The sequence below is a fragment of the Pristiophorus japonicus genome, unplaced genomic scaffold (assembly GCF_044704955.1).
Source record: "Pristiophorus japonicus isolate sPriJap1 unplaced genomic scaffold, sPriJap1.hap1 HAP1_SCAFFOLD_1176, whole genome shotgun sequence".
In the NCBI taxonomy this organism is placed as follows: domain Eukaryota; kingdom Metazoa; phylum Chordata; class Chondrichthyes; family Pristiophoridae; genus Pristiophorus; species Pristiophorus japonicus.
The window spans coordinates 20,888-45,362 of NW_027250838.1; the positions used below are offsets into that span (position 1 = coordinate 20,888).

Sequence of the window (24,475 nt, forward strand, 5' to 3'; positions counted from 1 at the left end):
GGTCAGTCGAGGGGGGGGGAGCGCGGGTCTCGGGTCGGGGCGGGGGGGGGGGGGGGAGCAGGAGCTGGCCGTGGGAGGAGCCTTATTCACACAGCCCCAGTGAGGCCATTGGGCCAGGGCTCGGGGCTGCGTGCTTCGGGCCCCTCCCACACAGTTCGGCGCCTGGAGCTACTGCACTTGCGTGCCGACTGTAGCGCGCATGTGCAGAGGTCCCGGCACTGTTTTCAGCGCAGGGACCTGGCTCCGCCCCCCCCACAGCTCGTGCCGGCTGCACCGAGGGCCACAGGACCTGTAAGTCGGTGGAGAATACCGAGGATTTTTTTAGGCGCCGTTTTAGGCGCGAAAAACGGGCGCCCAGCTCGGAGGGGCGCCTGTTTGTTTTCTTGTGGAAACTTGGGCCCTTTGAAATGATGTCCTGTATACACAAGGGTAGGTCATTAACATATCACAGGAGAGAGAGAGGGTGGGGGACTCTACGACAAGGGGACATAACCTTAAAATCAGAGCCAGGTCGTTCAGGAGAGAAGTAAACACCGCCCACAAAAAGCAGATGCTAGCTCAACTAATAACTTGAAATCTGAGATGAATAGATCTTTGTTATGGAGCCACGGTAGGTGATGGAGTTATGTTACAGATGAGCCATGATCTCATTCAACGGCGGGGCCAGGCCCGAGGGGGCCCCCAACGGCGGGGCCAGGCCCGAGGGGGCCCCCAACGGCAGGGCCAGGCCCGAGGGGGCCCCCAACGGCAGGGCCAGGCCCGAGGGGGCCCCCAACGGCAGGGCCAGGCCCGAGGGGGCCCCCAACGGCAGGGCCAGGCCCGAGGGGGCCCCCAACGGCGGGGCCAGGCCCGAGGGGGCCCCCAACGGCGGGGCCAGGCCCGAGGGGCCTCATGGTGATACAGTCTCGAGGGGGCCAAATGGTGGGTCCAGGCTCAAGGGACCGAATGGCGGGTGCAAGCTTGAGGAGTTGAATGGTGATTCAGGCTGGAGGGGCTGAATGGCGGGGCAGACACGAGGGACTGAATGGTGGGCCGGGCTGAACGGTCTACTCCTGTTCTACATCAGCTCTCGATACAGTGTAAACTCACTATGACTCTTCAAACCTAAAACTGTCTCCTTTCCCACCCGGCAGGTAATTATTGCAGTCTCAGTAACACCGATACTAAGGCTAACATGGTCATATTGACCCCAGGGAGGTGGCCTCAGAAATCCAGCTGTGTTTCTGCAAACCTGTGTCCTCAACTCCCAGCTCTGACAATTCACCAACAATAAAAGTTACAAAGTGAGGAAACTCGGGCCCAGGAATACCTTGTTATTGACGATTTCACCGGGTGTCGGCCAGTTCGTGGTGTCACCAAAATCGCTGACCTGCAACAGAAAAAAAATTCCCTGTCAGGTATTTTTAAAAGTTGAACACAATCAGGCTACAATTCTGAGGGACATTATCGCACAAAATTTGACGTCAAAGCTTCAAAACATTCTCCATAACAGTGTCGAGCCAAACGAGTTCAGCCGACTGTTTCTCTCTCCGCAGACACTGCCTGTCCTGCTGAGTATTGCCAGCATTTTCTGTTTTCATTTCAGATTTCCAGCATCAACAGTAAATCGCTTTAGTATTCAGCTAGAGACAGCAGGCAACAACCCCCCCCACTCCGAGCGGGCAGCAGGGCCCCACCTCACCACTCCAGAGATTTGTGCACATAAATCTGGGCTGATACTCCAGTGTAATACTGAGGGAGCGCTGCACTGTCGGAGGGTCAGTACTGAGGTAGTGGCAGTACTGAGGGAGTGCTGCACTGTCGGAGGGTCAGTACTGAGGGAGTGCTGCACTGTTGGAGGGGCAGTACTGAGGGAGTGCTGCACTGTCGGAGGGTCAGTACTGAGGGAGTGCTGCACTGTCGGAGGGTCAGTACTGAGGGAGTGCTGCATTGTCGGAGGGGCAGTACTGAGGGAGCGCTGCACTGTTGGAGGGGCAGTACTGAGGGAGCGCCGCACTGTCGGAGGGTCAGTACTGAGGGACTGCTGCACTATCGGAGGGTCAGGACTGAGGGACTGCTGCACTGTCGGAGCGTCAGTACTGAGGGAGTGCTGCACTGTCGGAGGGGCAGTACTGAGGGACTGCTGCACTGTCGGAGGGGCAGTACTGAGGGAGTGCTGCACCGTCGGAGGGTCAGTACTGAGGGAGCGCTGCATTGTCGGAGCGTCAGTACTGAGGGAGCGCTGCACTGTCGGAGGGTCAGTACTGAGGGACTGCTGCACTGTCGGAGGGTCAGGACTGAGGGACTGCTGCACTGTCGGAGGGTCAGTACTGAGGGAGCGCTGTACTGTCGGAGGGGCAGTGCTGAGGGAGTGCCGCATTGTCGGAGTGGCAATACTCATCGAAGAATTATAGAATAGTCACGGCATAGAAAGAGGTCATTTAGCCCGTCGAGCCCATTGCAGCTCTCTGCAAGAGCGCTTCAGCTGGTCCCACTCCACCAGCCTTGCCCCGTAGCACTGAAAATTAGTTTCTTTTAGGTACCTAACCAACTCCCTTTTGAAAGCAGTGACTGAGTCTGCCTCCACCACCCTTCCAGGCAGTGCATTCCAGATCTCGCTGTGTAGAAATGTTTGGTGCTTTTACTAATCGCCTTAAATCTGTGTCCTCTGGTTCTCGACCCTTCCACCAATGGAAACAGTTTCTCTCTGTCTATTCTGTCCAGATCCCTCATGATTTGAACACTTCGAGCAAATCTCCCCTTAACCTTCTCTGCTCCAAGGAGAACAACCCCAGCTTCTCTAGTCTACCCACAGAACTGAAGTCCCTCATCCCTGAATCCATTCTCGTAAATCTTTTCTGCACGCTCTCTCAGGCCTTCACAACCTTCCTAAAGTGCGGGGCCCAGAATTGGACACAGTACTCAAGCTGGGGCCAAACTGGTGATTTATACAGGTTCATCATAATCGTGGGAGGGGCAGCACCCAGGGCACACCGCGCCGTGGGAGGGGCAGCACCCAGGGCACACCGCGCCGTGGGAGGGGCAGCACCCAGGGCACACCGCGCCGTGGGAGGGGCAGCACCCAGGGCGTACCGAGCCGTGGGAGGGGCAGTCCTTTGGATGAGACATTAAACCGAGGCCCCGTCTGCTCTCTCAGGTGGAAGTAAAAGATCCCACGACACTATTGGAAGTAGAGCAAGGCAGTACACGCCATGGTCCTAGCCAATATTTATTATTCAAGCAACATCACTAAAAACAGATGATCTGTCGTTATCAGATTGCTTTGTGGAAGCTTGCTGTGCACAAATTGGCAATCACGTTTCCTACATTACAACAATGACTACACTAAAAGTATTTCATTGGCTGCGAAGCCCTTTGGGACGTTCAGAGGTCCTGAAATGTGCGATATAAATGTAAGTTGACACTCTGAACTCAGTCACATTCCACTCCACTTACCCCCCTGTCCAACCCCATTATAGGGTCCTCCCACAACCCGGTCACAGCCAACAAAGAAATGGCAGACCAATTGAACAAGTACTTTGGTTCGGTATTCATTGAGGAGGACACAAACAACCTTCCGGATGTAAAAGGGGTCAGAGGGTCTAGTAAGGAGAAGGAACTGAGGGAAATCCTTATTAGTCGGGAAATTGTGTTGGGGAAATTGATGGGATTGAAGGCCGATAAATCCCCAGGGCCTGATGGACTGCATCCCAGAGTACTTAAGGAGGTGGCCTTGGAAATAGCGGATGCATTGACAGTCATTTTCCAACATTCCATTGACTCTGGATCAGTTCCTATCGAGTGGAGGGTAGCCAATGTAACCCCACTTTTTAAAAAAGGAGGGAGAGAAAACAGGGAATTATAGACCGGTCAGCCTGACATCGGTAGTGGGTAAAATGATGGAATCAATTATTAAGGATGCCATAGCAGTGCATTTAGAAAGAGGTAATATGATAGGTCCAAGTCAGCATGGATTTGTGAAAGGGAAATCATGCTTGACAAATCTTCTGGAATTTTTTGAGGATGTTTCCAGTAGAGTGGACAAGGGAGAACCAGTTGATGTGGTATATTTGGACTTTCAGAAGGCTTTCGACAAGGTCCCACACAAGAGATTAATGTGCAAAGTTAAAGCACATGGGATTGGGGGTAGTGTGCTGACATGGATTGAGAACTGGTTGTCAGACAGGAAGCAAAGAGTAGGAGTAAATGGGGACTTTTCAGAATGGCAGGCAGTGACTAGTGGGGTACCGCAAGGTTCTGTGCTGGGGCCCCAGCTGTTTACACTGTACATTAATGATTTAGACGAGGGGATTAAATGTAGTATCTCCAAATTTGCGGATGACACTAAGTTGGGTGGCAGTGTGAGCTGCGAGGAGGATGCTATGAGGCTGCAGAGCGACTTGGATAGGTTAGGTGAGTGGGCAAATGCATGGCAGATGAAGTATAATGTGGATAAATGTGAGGTTATCCACTTTGGTGGTAAAAACAGAGAGACAGACTATTATCTGAATGGTGACAGATTAGGAAAAGGGGAGGTGCAAAGAGACCTGGGTGTCATGGTACATCAGTCATTGAAGGTTGGCATGCAGGTGCAGCAGGCGGTTAAGAAAGCAAATGGCATGTTGGCCTTCCTAGCGAGGGGATTTGAGTACAGGGGCAGGGAGGTGTTGCTACAATTGTACAGGGCCTTGGTGAGGCCACACCTGGAGTATTGTGTACAGTTTTGGTCTCCTAACCTGAGGAAGGACATTCTTGCTATTGAGGGAGTGCAGCGAAGGTTCACCAGACTGATTCCCGGGATGGCGGGACTGACATATCAAGAAAGACTGGATCAACTGGGCTTGTATTCACTGGAGTTCAGAAGAATGAGAGGGGACCTCATAGAAAAGTTTAAAATTCTGACGGGGTTAGACAGGTTAGATGCAGGAAGAATGTTCCCAATGTTGGGGAAGTCCAGAACCAGGGGACACAGTCTCAGGATAAGGGGGAGGCCATTTAGGACCGAGATGAGGAGGAATTTCTTCACCCAGAGAGTGGTGAACCTGTGGAATTCTCTACCACAGAAAGTTGTTGAGGCCAATTCACTAAATATATTCAAAAAGGAGTTAGATGAAGTCCTTACTACTAGGGGAATCAAGGGATATGGTGAGAAAGCAGGAATGGGGTACTGAAGTTGCATGTTCAGCCATGAACTCATTGAATGGCGGTGCAGGCTAGAAGAGCCGAATGGCCTACTCCTGCACCTATTTTCTATGTTTCTATACTGGGTTGTGCGTTTGGCAACATGGTTTAGTTTATCTGTGGGGGGTGGGGAGACTTGATCTCTCGAACACTGAGCTGACTGTGGTAACCGGTGCATGCAAACCATTAACTTAGGAGATGGGTGTAAAAACCTGTTTGTCAAGTCAGTAACTGGTGAACAAGTCAACATTTGACAGCAGTTTCCAAACATCTGTAATCCCACCCATGTGATCGTCCTCTGGGGCAGAGTCAGCGCTCCCGGTACAGGAATCACCCGGGTACACAACACACCACTCCCAAATGTACTTTCCTCTTCCCTTTGAAACACTGCGTGCCCAGGTGAATATAAAGCTGCTCCTCATACTCCCATAGTGAACGGAGAGCACGTGAATGTGTAGAATCCTATAATACCAGACTGGCTTCTCGTCCCGCCCTGGTCACGCCTCCCACCCCAGCCCATCGCCCCACCCATCACCAGCCCATTGCCCCGCCCATCATCAGCTCTGGCTCTTGCTCCGCCCATCACCAGCCCCGCCCTCGCCCCGCAACTACCCCGCCTCTCGCCTCGCCCCGTCGCAGGGGCAGCGCTGAGGGAGTGCCGCAGTGTCGGAAGGGCAGCGCTGAGGGAACACTGCACTGTCGGAGGGGCAGCGCTGAGGGAGTGCCACAGTGTCGGAGGGGCAGTACTGAGGAAGCGCCGCACTGTTGCAGGGGCAATACTGAGGGAGTGCCGCAGTGTCAGAGGGGCAGCGCTGAGGGAGCGCCGCACTGTCGGAGGGGCAGTATGGCGAGTGTACCGGACTGGCCTCTCGCCCTATAGAATCATAGAATGGTTACACAGCACGAGGCGACCACTGGCCCATCGAGCCCATGCCGGCTTTCTGCAAGAGCAATTCAGCTAGCCCCACTCCCGCCTCCTCTCCTCTCCTCTCCTCTCCTCTCCTCTCCTCTCCTCTCCTCTCCTCGTAAGCCCTGCAATTTTTTTTCCTCTTGGTACTTATCCAACTCCCTTTTGAAAGCCACGATTGAGTCTGCCTCCACCACCCTCTCAGGCAGCGCATTCCAGATCCTAACCACTCGCTGCGGAAAAACATTTTTCCTCGTGTTGCCTTTTTTTTTGCTAATCAATCTGTGCTTCTAGACTCTTTCGCCAATGGGAACAGTTTCTTTCAATCAACTTTGTCCCGACCCCTCATGATTTTGAACACCGCTATCTATGGAGAAGCTGGGGTTGTTCTCCTTCGAGCAGAGAAGGTAAATGGGAGATTTAATAGTTGCTCCAAATCATGAGTGGTTTTGATAGATTTTCCCTATCTACTCTGTTCCCAGTGAAGAGCGTCGGTAACCAGAGGCCCCTCAATATTTTGTACACCTCAATGAGGTCTCCTCTCAACCTCCTCTGTCCCAATGAGAACAAACCCAGCCTATCCAATCTGTCCTCATAACTAAGATTCACCATTCCAGGCAGCATCCTAGAAAATCTCCTCTGCACCCTCTCTAGTGCAATCACATCCTTCCTATAATAGAGCGACCAGAACTGCACGCAGTACTGCAGCTGTGGCCTAACCAAAGTGTTCTTTAATTTAAGCATAAATTCCCTGCTCTTATAAGTCTATGCTTCAGCCAATAAAGGCAAGCATTCCGTATGCCTTCTTAACCACCTTATTCACCTGGCCTGCTACTTTCAGGGATCTGTGGACAAGCACTCCCAGGTCCCTTTGTTCTTCTACACTATTAAGTGACCTACTGCCTAATGTGCATACCCTTTCCTTATTAGCCCTCCCAAAGTGCATCATCTCATACTTCTCTGAATTAAATTGCATCTGCCACTGCTCTGCCCACCTGACCAGTAGATTGATATCCTCTTGCAGCCCAATCTTCTGATTGCTATCTAATGGGCCCCCCTGCAAGCTTGCATGTGTGTAGAGAGGCAAGGACAGGATTGTTCCTGACCCCCCCACCCCCTGCCCTCACGGTTGAATCGCCAACACACACCATCAAGGTTTATACATTAAGATTAGCCTCTTAGGTGAGGTACAGCGCAGCATAACAGCCGGCACCGAGAAACCTCAGCCCAGTGAAGGAGACTGCGTCTCGGGAGAGAGGAGAAAATTGGCGTGCTGCGGGGGAGTTACAAAAGACCCCAGAAGAGCCGAGGGCCCAGGGGCAGCACGGACCAGCCCACACTGCGATATGTGTGCGCACTAGGTCCGTGCAACAGAGCTGGTCTCCAGTCGTCTTGGTTAACCCTTACCACTGGACCAAGACCTAGCTCTGTCAAGCCCGTGTGGTAGCTGGTGTACAACGGCCACCACACGTTAAAAAAAAATCCACGCACAGGCATCTTCCACCCTTCAACGTGTCGTTTGGGACCTGGAATATTAGCTCCTTCATTGAAACACCTGTGAACTCACTGAACTCATCCCTTTTTGGTGTGGAAGCAAGTCATCCTCGATTCGAGGGACCACCTTAGAAGTAGATTATTAACCACTGAACCAATTTTAGTGTTGTCTGCAAACTTCTTAACCATACTCCCTATATTCAAATCTAGATCATTGATATATACCACAAAAAGCAAGGGACCCAGTACTGAGCCCTGTGGAACCCCACTGGAAACATCCTTCCAGTCACAAAAACATCCATCAACCATTACCCTTTGCTTCCTACCTCCAAGCCAATTTTGGATCCAACTTGACACTTTGCCCTGTATCCCATGGGCTTTAACCTTCATGACCAGTCGACCATGTGGGACCTTATCAAAAGCCTTGCTAAAGTCCATATATACTACATCGTACTCACTACCCTCATCAATCTTCTTGGTTAGCTCCTCAAAAAATTCAATCAGGTTAGTCAGACACGATCTTCCCTTAACAAATCCGTGCTGACTGTCCCTAAATAATCCTTGCCTTTCCAAATGCAGATTTATCCTGTCTTTCAGGATTTTTTCCAATAATTTTCCCACCACTGAGGTTAGGTTGACAGGTCTGTAATTACTCGGCCTATCCCTTTCTCCCTTCTTAAACAAGGGTACTACATTAGCAGTCCTCCAATCCTCTGGCACCATGCCCAGATCCAAAGAGGACTGGAAAATGATGGTCAAGACCTCTGCTATTTCCTCTCTTACTTCGCTCAACAGCCTGGGATGCATTTCATCCGGGCCTGGGGACTTATCTACTTTCAAAGCTGCTAAATCCCTTAATACTTCCTCTCACTATATTTATTTCATCCAGAATATCACACTCCTCCTCGATAGCAGTGTCTGCATTACCCCTTTCCTTTGTGAAAACAGATGCAAAGTATTCGTTAAGAACCCTCCCAACATCTTCCGCCTCCACACAAAGATTACTCTCATGATCTCTAATAGGCCCTACCCTTTCTTTAGTTACCTTCTTACTCTTAATGTATTTATAGAACATCTTAGGGTTTTCCTTAATTTTAGAGGCCAAGAATTTCTCGTGCTCTCTCTTAGCATTCCTAATATCCTTTTTAATTTTGCCTCTTAACTTTCTATATTCCTCTAAAGATTCTTTAGTATTTGATACATGACATAAGCGTCCCTTTTTTTCTTAATCCTCCCCTGTAAGTCCGTAGACATCCAGGGGGCTCTAGAATTATTTTTCTTTAAGGGCACGTGTTTGGCCTGAGCCCTCCGGATCTCCTCCTTGAATGCCTCCCACTGTTCCGACACTGATTTACCCACAAGTAGCTGTTTCCAGTCTATTATAGCCAAATCACTCCTTAACTTAGCAAAATTAGCTTTTTCCCAATTCGGAACTTTTAATCGAGGCCTATTCTTGTCCTTATCCATAACCATAATCTGACTGAATTAGGGTCGCTGGTACCCAAGTGCCCTCCCACTAATACCCCTTCAACCTGCCCAGCTTCATTCCCCAAAACTAAATGCAAGCCCACCCCCCTCTGCCTGCCTCCACCCACCTCCTCCAGGATTACCTTCCGCCATTCAGTAAGGTCATAGCTGATCTGATCTTGGCCTCAACTCCACTACCCTGCCTGCTCCCCATTACACTTTATTCCCCTTTTGTTCAAAAATCTGCACCTTAAATATATTCGAAGACCCAGCCTCCATAGCTCTCTGGGGCAGAGAATTCCAATGAAGATAATGGGAGTGAAGACGGAGTGGAGAAGAGAGGAGAAGGGGTATGGGGAGGGATTTCCAGCGAGCACAGTCTAGGTGGTAGAAAGCTGTAGCAGTGGTGATGTGGGGGGATACAAAGGACTCGAGTCGGAAGACTGACGGTACAGAAAGGAAGGTAATCGAGGGGCCAAAAATGGCCGACTCCTGCTCCTATTTCTTATGTAATTATTCCCTCTTTCCCTGGCAGTTTTCTGTGAAGTGCCTTGTACAAATTGTGTTTGTAAAGCACTGTTGAAGTTCTTTATGGTAAAGGCACTGTATAAAATTGGATTGTTTGAGTGAGCTGGATTGCTCCATGTGGGCCACAGTGGAAGTCCTGAGCCTCCAGGTGGAGTTAGGCATCAAACGTTCTTGCACCGTGTGTTTGACGAGGATTGGTGTTTCTCCGGTAAGAGAGATGTGCCGATGTTGGGAACACCGAGTAAATGTGTCCTCCATTTCTCCGGTACCTCCCCCAACAGCTCGGGGCAGATTGACGTTGATTGGTGAGAAGGCAGCTGCCTAAATCCTCAGTTACCTTTACATACAGAGGGAACTGGGCTGAAGGACCGACTGTGATCGCGATGTACCAACGCAGAGCGTCTCGCTCCATGATTGGATCGCTGAGCAAATCCGGGTTTGAAGGCAAGGATTTTTATCCACTTTAGCCGACAAAGTGTGGGCAGAAACACACTGTGCAATTGCATGCTACTGTATATTTACACGGCCAACGTCAGGTTTGGGAATTGCTGGGGAACTTACATGTTGAACGATCTGTGCTCAGAAGCCACAGCTGTCACTTTCTCATCGTCCACTCGCTCCACCAACCTATCAACACCGAAGCCCCGAAGGCCAAAATTAGCTCCGCACCTTTCAAATTACAAGCTACGGGGCTCTCCGTCTCTCCCCGCGCCTTACGGGGCTCTCCGTCTCTCCCCGCGCCTTACGGGGCTCTCCGTCTCTCCCCGCGCCTTACGGGGCTCTCCGTCTCTCCCCGCGCCTTACGGGGCTCTCCGTCTCTCCCCGCGCCTTACGGGGCTCTCCGTCTCTCCCCGCGCCTTACGGGGCTCTCCGTCTCTCCCCGCGCCTTACGGGGCTCTCCGTCTCTCCCCGCGCCTTACGGGGCTCTCCGTCTCTCCCCGCGCCTTACGGGGCTCTCCGTCTCCGCACATTACAGGGCTCTCCGGCTCTCTCTCTCATCATCATAGACAATCCCTCGAAATCAAGTAAGAGTTGTACAGTCCAATAGGGGAATCACAGTCTCTGTCACAAGTGGGACAGACAGTGGTTGAAGGAAAGGGTGGGTGGGGAGTCTGGTTTGCCGCACGCTCCTTCCGCTGTTTGCGCTTGGTTTCTGCATGCTCTCGGTGACGAGACTCGAGGTGCTCAGCGCCCTCCCGGATGCACTTCTTCCACTTAGGCCCTTCTTTAGCCAGGGACTCCCAGGTGTCGGTGGGGATGTTGCACTTTATCAGGGAGGCTTTGAGGGTGTCCTTGAAACGTTTCCTCTGCCCACCTGGGGCTCGCTTGCCGTGTAGGAGTTCCAAATAGAGCGTTTGCTTTGGTAGTCTTGTGTCGGGCATGCGGACAATGTGGCCCGGCCGGTCGAGTGTGGTCAGTACTTCGATGTTGGGGACGTTGGCCTGACCAAGAACACTGACATTGCGTCTGTCCTCTGAGGATTTGCAGGATCTTGCAGAAACATCGTTGGTGGTATTTCTCCAGCGACTTGAGGTGTCTACTGTACATGGTCCACGTCTCTGAGTCATACAGGAGGGCGGGTATCACTACAGCCCTGTTGACCATGAGCTTGGTGCCAGATTTGAAGGCCTGGTACTCTATAATATTCTCTTCCTCAGGCGACCGAAGGCTGCGCTGGCGCACTGGAGGCGGTGTTCGACCTCATCGTCGATGTCTGCCCTTGCCGATAGTAGGCTCCCGAAGTATGGAAAATGATCCACGTTGTCCAAGGCCGCGCCGTGGATTTTGATGACCGGGGGTGTGGCGGGGTCAGGTTGCTGGAGGACCTCTGTCTTACGGACTTTTAGTGTAAGGCCCATGTTTTCGTACGCCTCGGTGAAGATGTTGACCGATTGTTTGGAGTTCAGCCTCAATGTCCACGTACTGTAGTTCGACGACAGAGGATGGGACGGTCTTAGATCTAGCCTCGGGTCGACGAAGGTTGAACAGGTTCTCACTGGTTCTATGGTTCCAGTGGGGAGCGTGTTGAGTGTGAGATGGAGCATTGTAGTGAGGAAGATCAAGAAGAGGGTTGGCGCAATGATGCAGCCCTGCTTGACCCTGGTCCAGACGTGGATTGAGTGTGTTGGTCAGGATCACGGCTTGCATGCCATCACGAAGCAGGCGGAGGATGCTGACAAACTTTTGGGGGCAGTCGAAACGGAGGACGACGCTCCATAGGCCCTCGCGGTTAACAGTGTCAAAGGCCTTTGTGAGGTCAAAGGCGGCCATGTACAAGGGTTGGTGCTTTTCGCTGCATTTCTCTTGCAGTTGTCGCTCCGTGAAGATCACATCCGTTGTACCCCATAGCGGACGGAATCTGCACTGTGACTCCAGGAGGAGCTCCAGCCATAGGGGAGAATTCTAGCAATGACTTTCCCAGTGGCAAACAGGGAGATTCCTCTGTAGTTGCCGCAGTCGGACTTGTCCCCTTTTTTAAAGATGGTCATGATTACGGCATCTCAGATCTCCAGGCATGCACTCCTCCTTTCAGATGAGAGAGATGAGGTCATACATTTGTGCCAATAGTGCCTCTCTGCCATACTTTAGTGCCTCAGCGGGGATTCCATCTGCTCCTGATGCCTTGTTGTTCTTGAGCTGACAGAGGCCTTTTCTCCCTGGTGCCGGGCTGGGGTTTTGCTGAGATGGTGGCAGGTAGCATGCTGCGTGGAGTCGAGGACACTCGACTCAAAGGCAGAGTCTCGGTGAAGGAGATCTTCAAAGTGCTCCTTCCACCGGGCCCCGAGTGCCTTGGTGACCTTGATGAGTGTCAGCAGTGGGGTGCGGCCTTGGGTGCTTGGGCCGTAGGTGAATTTGACTGCACTGAAGAATCCTCGCACGTCATGGCTGTCGGCCAGCTGCTGAATCTCTTGGGCTTTCTCCACCCACCATCTATTCTTTCGGTCGTGGGTTTTTTGTTGGACCTCGGCCTTCAGCCATCTGTAGAGCGGCTTTGCTGCTCCCGAGTTGGGTTGTTGCTTTAAGTTCAGAAATGCCCTGCGCTTGCGGTTTATTAGCTCCTGGATCTCCTGGTCATTCTCATCAAACCAATGACTGGCTGAGCATCTCTTCGCAGGCACTGGTTATGGAGGCCTGGAGGGCAGACCAGGCACTGTGGGCACTCTGCATCTCGGGGTCAGCGAGGGTCACCAGCTTGGCAGTGAGGTGCTGGCTGTATAGGGCTCTCTTAGCTGGGTCTTTGAGTGCCCCGCCGTTGATATTCCTGCGGCAGTGTTTCTGTTGCCACACATTACGGGGCTCGGTCCGTCGGTCTCTGCACATTACGGGGCTCGGTCCGTCGGTCTCTGCACATTACGGGGCTCGGTCTGTTGTGTTCCCGGGTGATTCCTGTACCGGGAGCGGTGACTCTGCTGCAGAGGACGATCTCATGGGTGGGATTGCAGATGTTTGGAAACTACTGTCAAATGTTGACTTGTTCACCAGTTACTGACTTGCGAAACAGGTTTTTACACCCATCTCCTTCTAAGTTAATGGTTTGCATGCACCGGTTACCCACAGTCAGTTCAGTGTTCGAGAGATCAAGTCTTCCCACCCCCCACAGATAAACCAAACCATGTGCCCCGTCATATGCAAAATTCACAGGGGGGGGGGGGGGGAACGTTGATGGGATTGAGGATACTTTCTGCTTTCTGTCCCTTAGCCAAACTTGTATCCCTTTAATCCCATGGGCTTTCATTTTGCTTACTGTAGTACTTTGTCAAATCGCCTTTTCAAAGTCCATACACACAGCATCAACTGCACTGCCCTCATCAATCTCACCATTACTTCATAAAAGAACTCAATCAATTACGTCAAACACAATTTGCCTTTAACAAATCGGTGCTGACTTTCATTTATTAGCCCATACTTTTCTAAATGCCAATTAATTTTATCCAAAATTAATTTTCTAAAAGTTCCCCCACACCAACCTTAAGCTAAGTGGTCTGTAAATGCCATGCTTTATCCCTCTGCTATTCCTTTGACTACCCTTTTACTATTTATATATTTATAAAAGACTTTTGAGTTCCCTTTTATGTTAGCCAATAATCTATGAACTACTCCAACGCACTCCTGTCATCCAAAACGCGGCTACCCATGTCCTAACTCGCACCAAGTCCTGCTCACCCATCACCCCTGCGCTCGCTGAACTACATAGAAATATTAGATGAAATAAATATAGTAAGAAAGGAAGTATTAAGGGATTTAGCATAATTGAAAGTGGATAAAACCCCAGGCCCAGATGAAATGTATCCCAGGCTGTTAAGGAAAGCGAGAGGGGACATAGTTGAGGCTCTGACCATCATTTTTCAATCCTCTCTGGCTACAGGTGTGGTGCCGGAGGACTGCGAATGTCGTACTATTGTTTACAGCGCAGGCGGCCATTTCGGCCCATCATGTCCGCGCTGGCCGACAAAGAGCCACATGGCCCTCGGTCAGCAGCCCTGAAGGTTACATATAAACCTATGAACAATGTCGGACAGGTAAAGAGCACCCAGCCCAACCAGTCTGCCTCACACAACTATGACACCCCTTACACTGAAACACTCGACACTCCACCCCAACTGGAGCCATGTGATCTCCTGGGAGACGCAAAAAAACAAATTAAAAACCCAGGCCAATTGCGGAAAAAAATCTGGGAAAATTCCTCTCCGACCCATCCAGAGTCACACTGGGGAGAGAGGGACACCCAGGGTGGGGTCACACTGGGGAGAGATGGACCCCCAGGGTGGGGGTCACACTGGGGAGAGAGGGACCCCCAGGGTGGGGGTCACACTGGGGAGAGAGGGACCCCCAGGGTGGGGGTCACACTGGGGAGAGAGGGACCCCCAGGGTGGGGGTCACACTGGGGAGAGAGGGACCCCCAGGGTGGGGGTCACACTGGGGAGAGAGGGACCCCCAGGGTGGGGGTCACACTGGGGAGAGATGGACCCCCAGGGTGGGGGTCACACTGGGGAGAGATGGACCCCCAGGGTGGGGGTCACACTGGGGAGAGATGGATCACGAGTGGGATCAGGAGTCACTTACAGAAACATGTACAGGAACTGACAGCAGAGAAAAAGATCAAGGTCCATCGAGTTCACCGTCTCCCATCCTGGTAGTCCCACGATCCGACGATAATTGAGTTATTGACAGATCACAGCGACCAATCTCTCATCATCATCGTCAGTCCCTCGGAATCGAGGAAGACTTGCTTCCACTCCTGTACTGAGTTCTTTGGTGGATGAACAGTCCAATACGAGAGCCACAGACAGGTGGGACAGACAGTGGTTGAGGGGAGGGGTGGGTGGGACTGGTTTGCCGCACGATCCTTCTGCTGCCTGCGCTTAGTTTCTGCATGCGTTCGACAGTGAGACTTGAGATGCTCAGCGCCCTCCCTGATGCACTTCCTCCACTTAGGGCGGTCTATGGCCAGGGACTCCCAGGTGTCAGTGGGGATGTCGCACTTTATCAGGGAGGCTTTGAGGGTGTCCTTGTAATGTTTCCTTGCCCACCTTTGGCTTGTTTGCCGTGAAGGAGCTCAGAGTAGAGCGCTTGCTTTTGGAGACTCGTGTCTGGCATGCAGACTATGTGGCCTGCCCAGCGGAGCTCATCGAGTGTGGTCAGTGCTTCAATGCTGGGGATGTTGGCCTGAATGAGGACGCTGATGTTGGTGCATCGGTCCTCCCAGGCGATTTGTAGGATCTTGCGGAGACATCGTTGGTGGTATTTCTCCAGCAACTTGGTGTTTACAGTACGTGGTCCATGTCTCTGAATCTCTATCAGTGAGTGTAAACAGAGCCAGACATGAGGCGAGGAAACCCCCAGTGGGGGTGAGCTTTGGGAACCAGAGACCCAAAGCCCCCTGTTCCTCCCGAGCTCACGACACTACACTCAGCACAAGTCAGGTCACACATTACTCACATACTGTGTCCCAAATGTTATTTTCTGAAATAAATCTATTTAATTTGTATTTGAGTGAATCAACTCTCACTGTTCCCCTCTCTCCAGGGAGCAGCTCCATAGACTGACCACTCACTCACTGATTCTGGAGATTAGTTTGGAAGTTACCCCCTTCAAGTGCAGGCAGTGTCCTCTGGTTCTACTGTTCTGGACGAGGTGAAACAGCTTATCGTGGTCAACATTATCTAGTCCTCAAACCAATGCATTAGAAAGTGGCATGATTACTTCAATATTGACCCTTTACTAATATCAGACTTGCTGTCCCTCCCGAAACCTCTCCGCCTCTCTACCTCCCTTCCTGAAGTCGCTCCTTAAAACCTACCTCTGACCAAGCTTTTGGTCACCTGTCCTGATTTCTCCTGATGTGGCTTGGTGTGGAGATTTGTTTTAAACGCTCCTGTGAAGTGCGTTGGGACGTTTTACTACGTTACAGGCGCTGTATAAATTACAAGTTGTTGTTGCTTTACTCACGGAGCATTATCTTCTTTCCATTTCAGTAATAGCGGCTTCCGATTTTCCATCCCCACATGACTTTGCATTTCTCTGCATTGAATTTCATCTGTCACCTGTCTCCAATTCCCAAATATAGTCAAATCCTCCAGTCCCTTTTCCTGCTCGGCTTTGGAATCTGCCATCTTCATTAGCTTTGTATTGTCTGCAAATTTACCACTGTGCTTCTGCTGATTACCTGTGGAGTTTGATCCCAGCCAGGAATATGATGATGATTTACCAATGGAGATGTGGTAGAACCTGATTTGACCACAGCAATATCAGAGTGCCTGAGAAGGATACCCAGCTGCCAGCCAGGAACGAACAGGATGTAGAACCCATGCAAATCTGGAGACTGTGGAGGTTAACGAGCTCACTAAAAAGGATGGAACCAATCACTTTTAAAACGAGCGAAACCATCAAAACCCATTTCTAGGTTGAATAGATAGTTTTGATGTTACTTGTAATGAGATGAACCTTTGAACAAGCATTACCTTAACTCCCACTTTATACTCAATGGCCACAAATAGTTGGCACATTGTCAGCAATCTCTCTTCAGACATGACACAACAGTTCCAACCTTACAGGATTAGGAATGAGAGACGAGACATTTGTGGAAGTACTGGCCAGAAGGTCACCGGCCAAAGCGGAGCCAATTTCCCCCAACATAAAGACCGAGTATGCACTGTCAATTTCAGCAGGAAAGACCCCGATCACCTCCGACTTACTGGCACCAACTCAATTAGTTAGGCATGAAAAGGAGGGTAAAGATAGACAGGTTTGGACAGTCCATAGCGAGGACTTGGAGTAACACTCGGCAGAAGTAGGCACCAGGGAAGAGAGCCTCGACAGAACAGTATCCGGACGGACTGATCATCCGCGGACCTATTGGGTAACTATAAAGTATAAGTGATGAGTCTTGTACTACTTCTGTATTAAACGAACATTAACGGTACCGCCATTGTCTTGTGTGTCATTTGGTATTTAACTCAAGAACCGTCGCAGGCAACTACTAGTCACACGACTGGCGATATTGCCGTTCGAGCAACACATTGGATCTATAAAACCCACTCCATCCAGTCAATCGCTTCTGCTGCCCATCTGTTGATCAACTACTTTGCCACACACACAATTCCTCCTTCAAGCTCCCCTGAAAAAAGTCCCGCAGGTGTTGATCTCTCTATAAACACCAATCCCTCTTCTCAACATGCAACTGAGCTCCTTTCAAGGTGTATCGACCCTATTCAACTCCGTTCTCACCGATATTTTCCACACCGATTATTATGGTGTGGGGGCAGCACACACTTCTGATAATCCCAAAGCCTGTTTAAGGCTCATGAATGGTGTACATCTGCCCACTAGACATATGCTGATTCTTCAAAATTCATTCTCAGGATGTGGGCGTCGCTGGCAAGGCCGGCATTTATTGCCCATCCCTAATTGCCCTCGAGAAGGTGGTGGTGAGCCGCCTTCTTGAACCGCTGCAGTCCGTGTGGAGAAGGTGCTCCCACAGTGCTGTTAGGGAAGGATTCGGGAATTCCAGAATCTTGACTTAGCGACGATGATATGTGCCCACGTCAGGGCAACTTCACTCCCATGCACCTATTGCCCTGTCCTTCTAGGTTGTGGGTTTGGGAGTTGCTGCAGTAAACACGATTCCCTTTCAAAAAACGATGTTGACTCTGCTTAATCATATTATGATTATCTAAGTATCCTGGTACCACTTCCTTAACAACGGATTCCAGTATTTTCCCGACGACTGATGTCAGGCTAACTGGCCTATATTTCCCGGTTTTCTCTCTCCCTCCTTTCTTGAAGAGCGGGGTTACATTTGCTACCTTCCAATCCGCTGGAACAATTCTAGAATCTGGGGAATTTTGGAAGATCACAACCAACGCATCCACTATCTCTCCAGCCACCTCTTTTAGAAGCCTAGGATGTAAACCGTCAGGTCCAGGGGATGTGTGGCCTTTCGTCCCATTAGCTTCTACTTTTTCTCTACTTATATGAATTACATTAAATTCCCCACCCTCAGTAGCCCTTTGGTTCCCCACCATTTCTGGTATACTTGTGTCTTCTACTGTGAAGACAGATGCAAAATATTTGTTTAAAGTCTCTTCATTTTCTTGTTCCCCATAATAATTTCTCCTGCATCAGCCTCTAAGGGACCAATGTTTACTTTTGGTGCTTTCTTCCTCGGTACATACTTGTAGACGCTCTTACAATCTGTTTTTATATTCTTGCCAGTTTTCTGTCATATTCGATTTTTCCCCTTTTTTATAAATTTTGTGGATGATCATCCTTTGCTGGTTTCTGAAATTTTCCTAATCATAGAATCAGAAGTTTGCAGCACAGTAGGAGGCCATTTTGGCCCATCGTGTGCATGCCGGCCAACAAGAGGGTTATCCAGCCTAATCCCATTTTCCAGCTCTCAGTCCGTAGCCCTGTAGGTTACGGCACTTCAGGTGCACATCCAAGTACTTTTTAAATGTGGTGAGGGTTTCTGCCTCTACCACCCTTTCAGGCAGTGAGTTCCAGACCCCCACCACCCTCTGGGTGAAGAAAGTTCCCCTCATGTCCCCTCTAAACCTTCTACTAATTACTTTAAATCTATGCCCCCTGGTTGTTGACCCCTCTGCTAAGGGAAATTGACCCTTTCTATCCACTATATCCAGGCCCTTCATAATTTTATACACCTCAGTAAGATCTCCCCTCAGCCTCCTCTGTTCCAATGAAAACAAATCCAGCCTATCCAATCTGTCCTCATGGCTTAGATTCTTCACTCCCGGCAACATCCTCGTAAATCTCCTCTGTACCCTCTCTAGTGCAATCACATCTTTCCTGCAATGTGGTGACCAGAAGTGCGCGCAGTACTCCAGCTGTGGCCTAACTAGTATTTTATATAGTTCAAGCATAACCACCCTGCTCTTGTATTCTATGCTTCGGCTAATAAAGGCAAGTATTCCGTATGCCGCCTTGCAGCTTATAAGAACATAACATTAAAAATAGGAGCAGGAGGCGGCCATACGGCCCCTCGAGCCTGCTCCACCATTCAATAAGATCATGGCCGATCCGATCATGGACTCAGCTCCACTTCCCCACCCACTCCCCATAACCCCTTATCCCCTTATCATAAGAACATAAGAATTAGGAACAGAAGTAGGCCATCTAGCCCCTCGAGCCTGCTCCACCATTCAACAAGATCATGGCTGATCTGGCCGTGGACTCAGCTCCACTTACCCGCCCGCTCCCCGTAACCCTTAATTCCCTTATTGGTTAAAAATCTATCTATCTGTGACTTTAATATATTCAATGAGCTAGCCTCAACTGCTTCCTTGGGCAGAGAATTCCACAGATTCACAACCCTCTGGGAGAAGAAATTCCTTCTCAACTCGGTTTTAAATTGGCTCCCCCGTATTTTGAGGCTGTGCCCCCTAGTTCTAATCTCCCCGACCAGTGGAAACAACCTCTCTGCCTCTATCTTGTCTATCCCTTTAATTATTTTAAATGTTTCTATAAGATCACCCCTCATCCTTCTGAACTCCAACGAGTAAAGACCCAGCCTACTCAATCTATCATCATAAGGTAACCCCCTCATTTCCGCTGAATCGTCTCTGTACCACCTCCAAAGCTAGTATATCCTTCTTTAAGTAAGGTGATCAAAACTGCACGCAGTACTCCAGGTGCATCCTCACCAATACCCTATACAGTTGCAGAAGGACCTCCCTGCTTTTGTACTCCATCCCTCTCGCAATGAAGGCCAACATTCCATTCGCCTTCCTGATTACCTGCTGCACCTGCAAACTAACTTTTTGGGATTCATGCTCAAGGACCCCCAGGTCCCTCTGCACCTCAGCATGTTGTAATTTCTCCCCATTCAAATAATATTCCCTTTTACTGTTTTTTTTTCCCCCCAAGGTGGATGACCTCACACTTTCCGACATTGTATTCCATCTGCCAAACCTTAGCCCATTCGCTTAACCTATCCAAATCTCTTTGCAGCCTCTCTGTGTCCTCTACACAACCCGCTTTCCCACTAATCTTTGTGTCATCTGCAAATTTTGTTACACTACACTCTGTCCCCTCTTCCACGTCATCTATGTATATTGTAAACACTTGCGGTCCCAGCACCGATCCCTGTGGCACACCACTAACCACCGATTTCCAAACCGAAAAGGACCCATTTATCCCGACTCTCTGCTTTCTGTTCGCCAGCCAATTCTCTATCCATGCCAATACATTTCCTCTGACTCCGCATACTTCTATCTTCTGCAGTAACCTTTTATGTGGCACCTTATCGAATGCCTTTTGGAAATCTAAATACACCACATCCATCGGTACACCTCTATCCACCATGCTCGTTATATCCTCAAAGAATTCCAGTAAATTAGTTAAACATGATTTCCCCTTCATGAATCCATGCTGCGTCTGCTTGATTGCACTATTCCTATTTAGATGTCCCGTTATTTCTTCCTTAATGATAGCTTCAAGCATTTTCCCCACTACAGATGTTAAACTAACCGGCCTATAGTTACCTGCCTTTTGTCTGCCCCCTTTTTTAAACAGAGGCATTACATTAGCTGCTTTCCAATCCGCTGGTACCTCCCCAGAGTCCAGAGAATTTTGGTAGATTATAACGAATGCATCTGCTATAACTTCCGCCATCTCTTTTAATACCCTGGGATGCATTTCATCAGGACCAGGGGACTTGTCTACCTCGAGTCCCATTAGCCTGTCCAGCACTATCCCCCTAGTGATAGTGATTGTCTCAAGGTCCTGCCTTCCCACATTCCTGTGACCAACAATTTTTGACATGGTTTTTGTGTCTTCCACTGTGAAGACCGAAGCAAAATAATTGTTTATGGTCACAGCCATTTCCACATTTCCCATTATTAAATCCCCCTTCTCATCTTCTAAGGGACCAACATTTACTTTAGTCACTCTTTTCCGTTTTATATATCTGTAAAAGCTTTTACTATCTGTTATGTTTTGCGCAAGTTTACCTTCGTAATCTATCTTTCCTTTCTTTATTGCATTTTTAGTCATTCTTTGCTGTTGTTTAAAATTTTCCCAATCTTCTAGTTTCCCACTAACCTTGGCCACCTTATACGCATTGGTCTTTAATTTGATACTCTCCTTTATTTCCTTGGTTATCCACGGCTGGTTATCCCTTCTTTTACCGCCCTTCTTTTTCACTGGAATATATTTTTGTTGCGCACTATGAAAGAGCTCCTTAAAAGTCCTCCACTGTTCCTCAATTGCGCCACCGTTTAGTCTGTGTTTCCAGTCTACTTTAGCCAACTCTGCCCTCATCTCACTGTAGTCCCCTTTGTTTAAGCATAGTACGCTCGTTTCTGACACAACTTCCTCGCCCTCAATCTGTATTACAAATTCAACCATACTGTGATCACTCATTCCGAGAGGATCTTTTAAGAGGAAATCGTTTATTATTCCTGTCTCATTACACAGGACCAGATCTAAGATAGCTTGCTCCCTTGTAGGTTCTGTAACATACTGTTCTAAGAAACAATCCCGTATGCATACTATGAATTCCTCCTCCAGGCTACCCCGTGCGATTTGATTTGACCAATCGATATGTAGGTTAAAATCCCCCATGACTACTGCCGTTCCTTTTTCACATGCCTCCATTATTCCCTTGATTATTGCCCGCCCCACCTTGAAGTTATTATTTGGGGGCCTATAAACTACGCCCACCAGTGACTTTTTCCCTTTACTATCTCTAATCTCCACCCACAATGATTCAACATTTTGTTCAGTTTAAGAAACTGTCTATTTCTGCCTTAAATTTATTCAATGTCCCAGCTTCCACAGCTCTCTGAAGCTGCGAATTCCACAGATTTACAACGCTCCGAAAGAAATTTCTCATCTCTGTTTTAAATGGGCAGCCTCTTATTCTAATATTGTGCCCTCTCGTTCTAGTCTCCCCCATTAGTGGAAACATCCTCTCTGCATCCACCTTGTCAAGCCCCCTTGAGAATCTGTATCAATGTCGCTGAAACAGATTGAGGGAAAAGAATCCGTATCAACACCCTCATAATCTTACACATTTCGATAAGATCGCCTCTCATTCTTCTGAATTCCAATGAGTAGCAGCCCAATCTACTCAACCTTTCCTCATAAGTCAACCCCCTCATCCCCAGAATCAACCTAGTGAACCTTCTCTGAACTGCCTCCACAGCAAGTATATCCTTTCGTAAATATAGAAACCAAAACTGCACGCAGTATTCCAGATGTGGCCTCACCAATACCCTGTATAACTGTAGCAAAACTTCCCTGCTTTTATACTTCATCCCCCTTGCAATAAACGGCAAGATACCATTGGCCTTCCTGATCACTTGCTATACCTGCATACTATCCTTTTGCGTCTCATGCACAAATACCCCCAGGTCCCGCTGTACTTTCAGGGATCTGTGGACATGCACTTCAAGTTCCCTTTGTTCCTCTACAGTTCTCAATATCCTACCATTTAATGCGTATTCCCTTGCCTTGTTAGACCTCCCCAAATGCATTACCTCACACTTTTGATTAAATTCCATTTGCCACTGTTCTGCCCACCTGACCAGTTCATTGATATCTTCCTGCAGTCTACAGCTTTCTTCTTCATTATCAACCACACGGCCGATTTTAGTATCTGCAAACCTCTTTATCATAACCTCTACATTCAAGTCTAGATCATTGATGTATATCACAAAAAGCAAGGGACCCAGTACTGAGCCCTGCGGAACCTGTGGAAATGTACCTTTAAAGTTGACATGTACCCTTTTACAATAAAACAAAATGGAGTCCCGATCCTCCCAGAAGCTTCTGCGGCAAGCAGTCTGTTTCTGTATAAACATGCTAACTTTGGCTGAAACTACTGATTAATTAAGGAAAGCAGGTGCCATCTGTATGAGCAAGGGAACCTTGAATATACCCACCCAGCCGGAGGCTTAACCACCAGATAACAGAAAGAATGTCCTGTTGGAATAAGTGCTCCCCCTGTACGATCAATAATCCGTCGCTATGCTAAACCTTAGAAGGACTAGATAAAGCTTGTACAGATATGTAAAGACCCAAACAAGAATGTCGTACTAATTAAATTGGAGAACTCTTTATCTGTATTTGCTGACCGCAAGGGCAGAACCGATACATGTGATGGGACCATAACTTGTTTGTTCTGCTGTATAAAGATATCGTAAATTTGTACCACTGTGGAAGCCTAGACTTTTCCTTGCTGCAAGTAAAACTTATTAAAGGAACATCTACCGGAGCTGATTGTGTCAGAGATCTTATTGAGAGTCGAGATTTCGACAGTTACTTCTTGGAGGTTCCACCGAGATCACTTACTCTCTACTCTGAGTGAACAGATGCGACATAGTGCCTCTTCAGTGAAGGGCTTCACTGGCCAGAATAAGGTCAGCCTTTTGCTCACAAGAGGTCTCTCTACTGTTGAATCGCATATGTAATCTGTCGTCCACAGTGGAGGTACTGCGATCTACGAGACTCGACATTTAAGAGCTAAAGTTATTTATGTAATAATTTCCTTCTCAGCTTGTAGGCAGAAGGGATCTGATCCTGAAAATATCCGATCTGGAAACAGCCCGGGGAGATTTTCATTAGTATAAGGTAAAAGGAGCGCTGTCGATCGATGATCCTTGTGCGATAGGACCAGGGTCCTTGTGTGATAGGACCATAAATTAGGATAAGTTAAGGACTCGGTCTGTAGTGGCGTACAACGCAGACTGAGAATTGACTATTTGTTTCGATAGAGTTTAAGGCTATGATTTGTATACCCGCGTGAATGTTGTTTGTCCTAGTTGTCCTTGTTATACTGTTGTGTTCAATACTTTTTGCGCGACATTGCAATTCGAGAAATGGGAAGTCACAAGGGAAAATTTTGATTCGGAGAAACAAGGATTGATTGAGAAAAGAAACAGTAACTGATTGATCAACTATGGTTGGTTCGTGCCAACATATCTCACACACCCAGACTGAGCCCGAATTAAGAGCCTTTTCAGGCCACGTGACGGCCAGGAGAAGTGGGCGTAGAGAACTCGGTTGACCGAAAGGATTGTGAGATCGGGAACTGTGGAAAATCTTAATCATCCAGAATGGGTGCCGGAGCAAGTGAAACACCACCAAAGGGCACACCAGCCTATGTCACGCTCCAGAATTGTGGTCAGTCTTCAATTGACCACCAAAAAAAAAAATGGGCAAAATGGACTAAGGGTGAAAACAGGCCATTTCCACCCGATGATTCATTTAATTTAGAAAGAATAATATGTCTCGAGGAGTGTCTTATAGACAGAGACCCAGGTAGAAGAGGTTAAAAAAAAAAGTAATAGAAAAGGCCTGGGTTCCGATTCTTCGAACCCACGTAAAATTAACAGAGGAATTAAATCAATATGTAAGAAAAGAAAAAAAATCTGATAGTGACTATCTTAAGTGATG

At 48.8% G+C, this 24,475-nt stretch overlaps 1 long non-coding RNA gene across 1 annotated transcript in view; it reads right to left on the bottom strand.

Moving 5' to 3' along the window:
* Positions 1 to 1,309: 1,309 nt before the first annotated feature.
* Positions 1,310 to 24,475, bottom strand: part of LOC139242029 (uncharacterized) — a 39,124-nt gene continuing 15,958 nt past the window's right edge. Inside the window, exon 3 of the long non-coding RNA XR_011589100.1 lies at positions 1,310 to 1,369. This is a non-coding gene — a long non-coding RNA (uncharacterized lncRNA). The remainder of the gene's footprint in view (positions 1,370 to 24,475) is intronic.